The sequence below is a fragment of the Dama dama genome, chromosome 32 (assembly GCF_033118175.1).
Source record: "Dama dama isolate Ldn47 chromosome 32, ASM3311817v1, whole genome shotgun sequence".
Classification (NCBI taxonomy): Eukaryota; Metazoa; Chordata; class Mammalia; order Artiodactyla; family Cervidae; genus Dama; species Dama dama.
In genome coordinates this window covers 31,232,597-31,244,635 of record NC_083712.1, presented here as the reverse complement: position 1 = coordinate 31,244,635, position 12,039 = coordinate 31,232,597, and the positions used below count along the sequence as shown (strand labels likewise).

General features: G+C 42.4%; 1 long non-coding RNA gene across 1 annotated transcript in view; it reads right to left on the bottom strand.

The window, feature by feature from the left end:
* Positions 1-230: 230 nt before the first annotated feature.
* The window catches only part of LOC133050558 (uncharacterized), a 98,830-nt gene continuing 87,021 nt past the window's right edge, over positions 231-12,039 (bottom strand). The window contains exon 4 of the long non-coding RNA XR_009691639.1: positions 231-1,255. This is a non-coding gene — a long non-coding RNA (uncharacterized LOC133050558). The remainder of the gene's footprint in view (positions 1,256-12,039) is intronic.

Sequence of the window (12,039 nt, the reverse complement as noted above, 5' to 3'; positions counted from 1 at the left end):
CGAAGCTGTAGCTCTTAGGGAACTGCTGGTGACAGTTGGACGGCAAGGTGCCGTGGTGACTCTTGGACTGATTCAAGGAGCTATATTCAGTATCTTGTAATAATCTATAACAGAAAAGAAGCTGAAAAATAATATACATATATATGAATAACTGAATCACTTTGATGTTCATCTGAAAAATGGTAAATCAATTGTACTTCTATTTTTTAATTAAAAAAAAAAACACAAAAAACAACAAAACTGAAATCTTAGTTTCCACATTTTGACTTTGGATGTTTTTTTAGCATCTTCCAGACTGTTGTCTGAGATCTGTTTTCTGACCCGTAGCAGAAGAGATATATTACCAAGACCAGTAGTTAATGTTTGGTTTTACAAACAATTAAATAACCATCTGTTGGTTTGCTTCAGTGACTGAGAAAGAACTGTTCAATTGCTATACAGATTAAAATGGATATGTCACACTAGAGCGATTGCATTCTGAGTTCAGTCCAGCAGCCCTGGTCACTGTGTTGTCAAAGAATTCATGCCACTGGCCTGTGGTCGTTTCCATCTCTCCTCTGTCCAATGGGAGCAGCTGATGCGGCCGGGAGCCTGACTCACTCACCCTGCATCCTCAGTCCTGACTGGCACATACAGGCAATCAACCAACTGTATTGGATGAATGAGTGAGTAAATTGGGATCTACAAAGATAAAAACTACTCCCCACCCCTCCTTTTTTTTTGACTTAAAGCAATAGACATTGGTCTTCTTACATTTCTGGAGCCCAGAGTCCAAAATCAAGGTGTTGGTGGAGACACACACTTCTCTGAAGGCTCTAGGGAGAGGGGTTGACCCTTCCTTGTCTTTTTTAGCTTCTGGTGGTTCTAGGCGCTGCCGAACTTGTGGCTGCGTCGCTGCAGTATTTGCCTCTGTCTCCCAATGGCCTTCTCTTCTATGTTTCTGTCCAAACTCCTCTATTTTTAAAAGAAGTTAGTTTTTCTTTTCAAACCCCCATAAAACGTTGCTGTGGGTGGGTCTATCTCTAGGCCTAGGGCTGGTCTCGAGTGAAGCACTGCATCTCATCTTTGTGTGTCTGTGGCGCATATCTTCATTTCCTACCGATAAGCTTTGAACTGCTTGATTTCGTCTCTTCCACTTGGTTCTGTTTCTTTCATTGTCGTTTGGTTCTGTGCTTGGGTGAAAGAAGACATCCTGCTGATTGTCCTTCAAACGGGGGTTCAGGGCACATCTGCTGGAACAATTCCCGTCCTTGCTCTGGATGGAGGGTTAAGATTACATAGAGTTAAATCATGTGTAATACATGTCCCCATTCTGTTAGAATTTCTTTCCTAAAGTTTTAGTTATGCTCACTTATGTTTTCTCTCTCTCTTTTAAATCATTGCTCCTCTCCATACGGAGAAGGAAATGGCAACCCACTCCAGTATACTTGCCTGGGGAATCCCAAGGACAGAGGAGCCTGGAAGGCTGCAGTCCATGGGGTCGCAAGAGCGGGACACAACTGAGTGACTAAACCACCACCACCACCTCTCCATATGGTAAAATACAACTTTGCAGGGAACACGAGTTCTCAGGGCAGTTTGGGAAATGCTGGGTTAAATAAACAGGCTGTAGGATGTGGCAGAGCCTCCAACATGCTCTGAAGTACTGCGAATATCCTAATGGGGTGACAGTTTGTCAGAATCTCCAGAACTACTTGATCCCGAAACCTTTCAGTGATGAGCTTCTCTTGGGACTAGTGTTTTCACCCAAGGCACTCTGGGGGCAATAGCATACAGCTTCTTTGTTGTTTTCCTTTATTTCATTACATTTTCCCATCTTTTTTCCATTTTTCTAAATATAACATGACTTTCCTTTCCTGGTTTTTCCTCTATTCAATTTTGTCTGCTCCTGAATCAAAAAGTCTGATTTAAATACATAGGTATTGAGTACATTTGAAATTAAAATTAAATAGCTTTAAGTGTTTGGCAGGGCTTCCCAGGTGGTGCAGTGGTAAAGAATCTGCCTGCCAATGCAGGAGACACAAGAGAGATGGGTTCGATCCCTGGGTCAGAAAGATCCCCTGGAGGAGGAAATGGCAACCCATTCCAGTATCCTTGCCTGGAGAATCCCTTGGACAGAGGAGCCTGGCGGGCTACAGTCCATGGGGTCGCAAAGAGTCAGACATGACTTGGCAAACAGAGAGAGGGACTTGGGAACTCTCAGGCCACTGAGTGTTGTTTTAGGGATGGTGGTCACAGTTAGTGTTCTACCTACTCGGGGAGAGGATGAGATGGACTTCCAGGCAAGCAGGCAGCAGAGTGTTGGGTCTGGAAGAGCCTCTACGACATTGTTCCATGGCCGGTAGTGACCAGAAAAGCATTAGAAACGCTTATCCCACTAAAAGTTTTTCCAGAATCCTTATAACCCTAATTGATGACTCCGCAGTGCTTTTTTTGAACCTTGAAATTCTCATTACTTGCTTCTACAATGTTTCCTCTTATTAAAAAAAAAAAGTCAGATGGCACATATTCATGTTTTAAATTCGAGTGAATTAGAATTAAAGTTAATTCTCTTGGCAGCATGTCTTTAAGGTTATACGAGCTTCTTGAGAAAATTGTCTATTTTCAGATCTCAGGAGTCCTCAAAGCACAAAGGTCAGGAGAACATAACAGATGTCCAAGACAACCCACTGGCAAACTGTCCCCCTCCCCAGAGACTACCCCTCTCTTGACATCATGCAAGAGTCTTGCCTGCTTCAGATGCAAGGTGACAAGTCCCCGTCCGAGCAGGGGGCCATGGAAGGGGCCCAGAGCTGAGAGCATGAGGGTCAATAACCAGGAACCTCCTCTCCCAACCACACACCACAGACCCCATTGTGACATCCCTTTCACCCACTGCAGCCCTGTGTCCCCAGGTCGGGACAAAGCCAGAGGGGCCAGCAGATTGCTAACTGCCGAGGCAGTCACCCAGCCTGAACGACTGCCACAAAGCAGGGATGAATGGATTAACTCCTTCCGGGTTACTATGGAATTTCCTACCTTCACTGCACTTATAGCAGGTTGCTTCGTTTATTGTTTTTGTATGCTGTGTCAGGATGTGGGGTGGACTAAAGAATTGTTTGGGGTAGGAAGACGTTTTTCCATGTCTGGCTTTTTCCCAAAAGCAGGGATTTTTGGCAACTTTCCTCCATTGTGTGGGCTTTCCCTTTCACCCTGCACAAGCCTCAGAAACCCGCCTCCCCACAGGCCCCCTCTCTTCCTCCCACCCTACGGTTTCCTTCTCCACCTCCCCAGATTTCCTTCCTGCCCCTCTGCTGCAGCTGTCCACGGAGGCTGAAAATCGCTTCTTCTCCAGCCAGAGAAACCCAAGCATCCTTTCCCTACCGCCTGCCTGTGAATGAGGAGGTTGTCCTGGCAGTCAAATTAAATGAATGGCTATGCTTGCAAAATGCACAATTTATTCTGCTGGGGCCCCAGTGAAGACTCTAAAATTCACCTGAGCAGACTCGAGGAACAAGACAAGAAATCCCTGAGCTGGGGCTCTCAGCCTCTTTCATCTGGTTGCTGTGAGCTGCAGCCTGGTGTGCTAGAAACAGCCTGGGCTTGGGAGTTCAGACAGACTTGACTTTGAGTCAAGACTCGGCCATTGGCTGCTGTGTGACCTTGGGCAAATTACTTAACTTCTCTGAGCTTCTCACCTATAAAGAGGGGATAAAAGAACTACTTTCCCTTTCTGGACATTGGTATAGAGTATGTAAAGTGCCTGGTACTGAGGCAATGCTCAATCAGTGGCAATCCTTATTGTTTATATTTGTTCTGAGGAGTATAAAAAACTGAAATGAAGTTGAGGAGTTGGCAAGAGGGCTTTTCCCCATGGAAGTCACAGCTGTCACTTTGATGGAGTTGCACCGGCCAGCTGGACACTGATGGAGCCAAGGACTGCTCCCCAATAGGGTATAAGGTCATCATTTTGGAATTTCAGCAAGGATATCTCCTCTTTGTCCAAAAGGACCCCACCAGGAGTGTGTTTCTTGCCCGGTGCCATGTGAACCTGGCCTCCTGCCCTCCCTGCTGGTGACTATCTTATTGTGGGGGAGGGGAGAGAGCATCCCCAAGCCCCCCGGAAGTGGCTCTTGTTAGAGGATGGAAATCCTCCACCATGCAGCGCAGACTCTCGGTTCCCAGAGCACGTCCTGAGCTCCTTGCTCTTTGGTGGTCCTTCCTGACCAGGAGACAGCGTCCCCTACCTTCCAGAAGTGGGACTGGTGATAGAGGGGAAGACAAAGGAAGAGAATTACTCATTTCTTTCCTTCTTTCTTGGAAATCCAAGGTGGTGGCAACATCAGAAAGACAGATGCTATCTTCTCCCCATTACAGGTAATGACAGAAACATTGCTGTTGTTCATATCAACACATTTCCTGCCCATTCTTTTAATTTAGTGACAGAAGATGCCCCTTCACAGAGAAGTGGGTGTGGAGTCAGGCTGGGCCATCTCTCCGAGATGTTCAAGGTCCCTCCTGGAAGGACTTTCCTGGTGGTTCAGTTAAGACTCTGAACTTCCACTGCAGGAGGGAGGGTAGTGGCGGGGAGTAGAACAACAAAATGAAAATGAGCAACCAGAGACCCCTGGGAACTGTGTACACTGACACCAGGAGAGAGATCCCCTCCTTCCGCTCTGCATTCGATGTTGGCCCCAAGGAGCCACTAGTCATGTTCCCCACGATGCTGAGAAGTTTAACCTAGAAACAACCCCACTCCTGCCTTTTTAGTATTTGGCTATATGAACCAATTTACTTCTCCGTTTTGTTTGTTTGATTAAGCTAGTTGGGGTGAGGTTTCCCTCTTTTTTTTAATGTATTTATATTTTTTAAAATATTATTTATTTATTCGGCTGCATCGGGTCTCAACTGCAGCAGTGGGACCTAGAATCCAGGCCCTCTGCATTGGGAGTGCAGAGTCTCAGCCACTGGACCACCAAGGAAGTCCCAGGGCTCCCCTCTTTTGCAATCTAATGAGTTCCTGACTCACCCAAGTACCAAACAGAAAGGCTCTGGGATCCACAAATGCGGGCGGTGATCCTGACCCTGACTTTGGTCAGTGTTTGAAGATAGGATGTCAGATATCATGAGCCAAGTTTGCTTGTTAAGAGGGGAAATGCTCTTGTTACTACAGCCCTTTTCCAAGGACTTGGAAGGACTCAGAAGAACTGGCTGAAGGCATATCACCTGTATCCTCAGACTCTGCTGTACTGAATAGCTTTGGTTTTCGGTTATTTCAGAGCACCATATTGAAGGTGTAGTCTCCACTAATTGTTGGAAATTCACTGGCTTTTGAGTAGTGGGCAGGAATTTTAGACTTAGCCCTTCATGGGCTTTGGCCACAGGCTCCCAGGAGCCCCTTCCTCACTGTAAAGACTGCTCACGTGGGCCTTTCGATTAATTTCCCCTCAGTCTGCCTGGAGGTAAATGCAGAGAGCCCAGTTCATCCAACTCAAACAGGAGCTGAATCTCTGACTTTAAACAAGTGATGGCACTTTTCTGGGTTTTCGTTTTCTCCCCTGTAAACAGAGGGTGACTAAACTGGAAAACACAAAGTCCTTTTAACTACAGGGTCTCTGGTTTTGCAGTGTGATTTATAAATGAAAGTCTTGGCATTTGGAGTGAAATTAAAGAGCAAAGATTTGGTATGTGGAGCTCTTCCACCTGAGCAAACACTACGCCCACAAAGTGCAAATTCCCACTGGTAAGGAAAACAATAGACCACCCTTGGAGTGGGAGAGGGAAGGTTCAAGACATCACTGGGAGAGAAAGACCTCTTTGCTCAGCAGCAAATAACACGCCCACTGCCAGATAAGACGATCATTAAAACCCAGGAGAATGGGCAGCACAAAATGGACAATTACATGCAGTGTGAGAACCTCATCAAGGAACTAAATCAGCATGGTGGGTAAGCTAGCACTACTTTAAAAAAAATACTACTCAGTCTCCTTGGTATATTTTGTAATATTGGGGAGAATCTGGTAAGAAAATTAGGAAATGTTTGGAAGAAAGGTCACGTACACATATAAAAATGTATGAGTACTAAATTCTTTCAGATGCTTCTCTGTGGTTTTCTGACACCCCCTGCAAAACAAATTATTGACGGAAGAAAAAACACCAGACTGACTTCTGAGATCCGGGGTGAAGGACCCTCACACCAGGCCTGCCAAGAGGGCATCACTGAAGCCTGCCCTGAGCAGAAACTGCAGTGGGTGGTGAGGATGTGACCTCCACAGAGGGTGCGCTGCAGAAGGAGCAGGCAGTCTAAGAACAAAGGGCCCGTCCCCAGTTTTGAGGGACTGCACACATCAATCAATACTAAGCTTCTTATTGGACTTGGTAAGGAGAAGCTACAGATCCAGACTTTATTGTATTTAGAACAATCCAGAAATGTGACTTTCATGGCACTTGAGTTTTGTGGAATGAGTCATCCTGGTTATACAGAAAGTGTTCCGGGAAATCTTCAAAATAACCCTCCAGGCAGGCATTAGTATTTCCACTTTATAGATAGGAGGAACACAGAGGCACAAAGTTCGGTAGTACTTTTGCCAAAGTCCACAGCTCACTGTGGCAGAGTCGGTATTTAAATCCAGGACCATCAGATGATCAAGTTCTTAAACACTACATTTCACTATGTCTAGGGCGTGAAGGTTTTATGAGTCTGTATATTTTTATGTCCTCCTAGGAATCTTTGCAGGAAATTAAATCAAAAACCTTCTCTTCTATTTTGCAATATGTTCCTTCTCATAATCAATGACTTTGGATAGTCCCTAAAAGTTGATAGGTAATGTTGATTTATAAGAAAGAGAAACACTTATTGACTAATCTTAAAAAATTCCTTGATCTTTATGAATTAAAAGATCATACCAAAAAAGAAAGAAAGGTGGGAAGAAAAAGAACCAGGGTCTATTAATATGCTTATATATGGAATCTAGAAAAATCATTCTATTGAACCTATTTGAAGGCCAGGAATAGAAACGTGATCATAGAGAATGGACTTGTGGACAGAAGTGGGGAAGGGGAAGGTAAGAACTGAGAGAGTGGCACTGACATATATACATTCCCATGTGTAAGACAGAGAGCTAAAGGGAAGCTGCTGCCTAGAACAAGCAGCTCAGCTCCGTGCTCTGTGATGACCTCGAGGGGTGGGATGAAGGCGGTGGGAGAGAGGCTCAAGAGGAGAGGATATACATATACATACGGCTGATCCACACTGTTGTACAACAGAGATTAGCACATCATTGCAAAGCAAGTACACTCCAATAAAATAAAGAAATAAGCCAACCAACCAGCCAACAAACAAAAACATATATTTGTCCAAGTTGTGGAAATTTAGAAAGTCTTTATTTTCCCCTTTATGCTTAATAATTTCAAGAGTCCTTATAGTTGAAATTGTATTAGATTCCATAACCAAACACAAAAGGTGTTATTTAAAAAGAGGAATAAGGTATTATACTTAACAACCGGAAAAAAAAAAAAAATAGAAAAGAGCCAGGATCAAAATCAGTGAAGAAGGTTTAAGTTACTACACCCTTTGGATCAAAGAAAAATAGGAGACAACAAACCCTACTTACAAGGGGCTCTGCATTTGAAGATGACCAGAGAATTAACAGAAGAAAATAGGAACGATGCCAAATATCTTTGCTAAGGTTTACTATATGGTCAGATCAATTTCCAAGGCTTAGAACGTCAAAGTCTTGCTTCGTATATTTTATGGTCCTGGCTGCTTACCAAGTAAGACTCATACAAATAGTTACCGGGTTGTTGTTTTTGGTGAAGTGTAATTTTATAACAAAACTGAGTAGCCTTTATAACAAATGCATTATTGTCCTCTGCATTTTACTATGCAGTAGGTAAAATAACAACGTTAGTCGATGACTCTCCCACTGCTTTCTGAGATTTCTGCCTCCTTGGGAATGCAATCAAGGCAAGACGCAGAGATAGAATATTCCCCACACGTGGTGACTTCCTAGCTTTAACTGCCCTAACAGATCGTGGCTGTATGTGGAGAAATCATTACCAGGAGTTTCAAGAAGGAAGAATGCAGTCTCTAAGTTCTAATTCTCTAGAGGATATCAAATGATCAGAAGGAAAACCATGAAGTCAGTTCAGCTTCTGACGCTAAACTTCAAAGAAAAAGAGGAGTGATAGAAATGTAAAGTTTTGGGAAGACATCGTGTGTACATTTAGACATTTTTGTACCTAAATAGTCTTTTTCCCTCATCCCTCTAATGAGTCATTGTTTTATTTATTTATTTCTATTTTTTAAATTGGAGTATAATTGCTTTACAGAGTTGTTAGTTTCTGCTGTAGAACAACATGAATCCTCTATATGTGTATATGTAGATTCCCCTCTGTCTTGAGCCTCCCATCCGTCCTCCCTCAGCCCACCTCTCCAGGTCATCACAGAGCACCTAGCTGAGAGCTCCTTGTGTTATGCAGTGGCTTCCAACTAGCTATCTATTTTACTCACAGTAGTGTATATATGTCAATACTACTCTCTCAATTTGTCCCACCCTGTCCTTCTCCTGCACCATGTCCGTAAGTCCATTCTCTACATCTCTGTGTCTATTCCTGTCCTGCAAATTGGTTCACCGGTACATTTTTCTAGATTCCATATATATGCGTTAATTATACGATATTTGTTTTTATCTTTTTGACTTACAGGTCATTGCTTTCTTAATAAAATTACATTATTGCCCATTTCTAAGAGGACAGTCCAGGCAGTTTTATAAATATCAGGATGGAACCGGCCAAAATACAATCGTTTACACAAAAGCCCAAAGTGCCTTCAGCATCTGAGGCATTTGACTCCAGAGGCACGTGGCAGAACAGCCCAGCCCGAAGGTCCAAGGCACGCAAGAGCCAAGTGGCCTGTCGCGGCCCTCCAAGCAGCTTGACATGTCACTCTCCTCACAAAAACGCATGCCACTTGTCATGACATTCTGAGTGCTATACGTTGCATCACGTGTATATAGTTACAGTTTCAAATATAATTTATGATCAAACCAGTCATGAACGGGGGATGAATGAGCAAAGAATATAAATACACACTGGGTTCTGCCTAATTCCTTTTAAGCCTGTGGCCAAGCGGTACTCTCTGGTTCCCAGCCTCTCCCTTTCTCTCTGACCAGCCACCACTTAATATCATTTAAGTCAATAATATGGTTATGAAGTCCCCATTCATAACTCAAAATGGCTGTGTACTTTGAGACTCAAGAGCTAAAGCAAAAGACAAGTGTGGAGCTATTTTCACCCAGGCACAGAGTATCTGATTCATTAGTGAAAATTCTCATATGGTTTTTTGGTAAGATGAGGTATAATTTGCCCAAAGTCCATAAACCAAGACCTTATTAGGATTACTTAACACTTAAACTTCCTCAATAGTGAGACTAAAAAGTCAATACTGATCCTCCTAAAAATGATCTGGTAACACGAATTAAAAGTCTAAAGAAGGTGCATATCCTGTGGGAAACAGACTTATAAGAAAGAATCAGGGATGCTGTCCTCCAAATACAAAACAAAAAGTTTAATATAAAAAGAACAAAACAAAATGAAAAGTTAAAAAAAAGGAATCAGGGATGCGGACAAAGATTTAAATATGAAGGTCCTTATCAAAGTATATTTATAATAGAGAAAATTTGGAGAAAAAAAATCTAAGCATCCCATAATAAGAAAATAAAGTATGGTCTCTTTATGTGAAGGTATATTATGCAGTCATTAAAAAGCATGTCAGGAAAATTCTAATATCAATACACTGAAAATGAGCAGTCATGAGGAGAAAATTAAAATATTAAATTTTATATAGACTATGATCCTGATAATATGTTTGGGCACAGAATAAATACTGAAAGAAAAAACAGCAAGTTACATCGGTAGTTTTGTCTGGGTGGTGCTGATTCTGTTTTCATCACAATATTTTTCCGTATTTTCCACAATGTCCACAGTAATCTTGTATTAGTCTTATAATCATAAGCATAACACACAGTACAAATTAAAGATATATCTGGATCATACAAAGCACTGCACTAGATATAAAGCTGGGGAATAAAAGCTGCTCTGTTAATATAACTTTTAAAGGAATGGTCCCTACATCAACATCATACAGAAACTCAGAAACTCTCAACTATGTAAATTACTGATGGGCTCTAGGAGCTTTGACATGTAAACTACTCAAGATCTTTCAAAGATCTTCACTCCCGTGCTAAGGACATATTCTCATTGACAGAGGCTTACAGAATCCCTTTGCTGGTATTCATCTGCCTGTCCCATAAAACATGACCTAGCAAGTCCCCTTCAGCAATTCTGAAAGAGGGACAGAGGGCCCCAGGTAATATGATGCACCCAAAACGCGTCTGCAGCTCTGACAGGTGCAAACTACGCCTCTCATCTAAATATAAATGGACTTAGGCAGTTTGGAAACAGTCTTTCCCACTTTCTATTCTGATCAAGCAAAAGAATGCTCTCTTCTTTAGTTCTGACTCTCCATGCTGGTAATTTTTTATTTAGATTCACTTTGCAATCACTTAAATTCAAAGAGAAGCAATGTTAGAACTCTAAGACGACAGAAAGAAAGAAAAGGATTTCCAAAATCTTGTGTATTTGAACTGTTTTTGAAATTGTTAAGTTGAGGAGGAGATAAGGCATTAACAACATTTTTTAAAGTTTTCTGGATGAGCAAAAAAATTGATGTTAACACATGCAGAAGGAAACACTATCTAGTATTTAAGCCGGAAGGAGGATCTAATTTTTAATCAATGGAGTGGAAATTCCTTGGCGGAACATATAGAAGAACTCTGTGCCATTTCCAATTCCTGCCATTCTCTCTTCCATTACCCTTAAATGTTTTCTCCCCCTTCAGGATCCTGCTCAGTGGTCACTTCTCAAAGGTCAGCTTTTCTAACCTTACCCTCTTTCCTCTCCCCCACTGTCACACACACAGTCTCTTAGCTCCCCAGAGATCTGCCTTTCACACGTTCATTCCACATCATTATTTGTCAGTTTAAGAGCTTCTTGAGAGTAAGATAATATATCACTAATTTTTCCATTTCGAGCACCTAGGCTTAAGTTAGTTAATAGTGCACTATAGAATGAACGAACAAATGTGTAAGACACAACTGAAAAAAGTCACAGGTGAACCCAAGTGCAAGAATAAGGCAGAGCTACCACTAACAACCATGAAAAAGCGCAGTTTATGGCAAAATGATCATTGGCTATGCTTAGCCACTGGCCTCTTGGTTTATTTGGGGGAGGAGGATAGGCTTATTAAAGAAAATTAAGGCTATAATTCAATGCCAGATATTAGAAAAGGGACTTGGTAAGCATTGACTAAAGGGTTGAAGTTTTCCATTTTCAGTTTCCCTCTGTTGCTAGAAAATGAAAGAATGAAGCACGATTGTCTAAGGGCCGGTCCAGCTCTCTGGGGCTCGGGACTGATGTGCACTCTCCTGGAACAGTTCTTCAGAGCTTGCAACCCAGCTCTATTCCAATCTCAAAGACTGTGCTCTTTTCAAACTCTTAGATGCCCCACTCCTACCTACCAAAACTGTGGTGTGCCACAACTAAGTTTAGCCCCACTCTCCTGGTCTGAAATAGTCACCTAAACCACAGGGGAAATTATTACCCATGATTTCCTAGATCTATGTAAGGAAGATGCTTCCAAACCCAAATGCTATAAAATTGTATTTACTTGTCCCAACTCCTTCCCACTTGGGTTCAGATCACCCTTTGCCTGCATATGTTGTGCAATACCTGTTGGCTGTTTATCTCTGCCCACTCCTCTAGCATGCTCCCTCCACTTGAGAAATGTAGGCAGCACTTGGCTTCATAAATTTTAAACTTCTCATCAGCTAATAAAAGGGTGTTTAGAGTTGGCAAAGGAATTATTGCATAGGAATTTTATTTGCCAACTGCCTACCAATAGTTAATTTCCCAGGTGGTCCTTAATTAGATTTATCCACTGAAAGAGAAGAGGACTAATGATCACCCTTCAGACCTGAAGATTGAGTCTGAGGAAGCTCT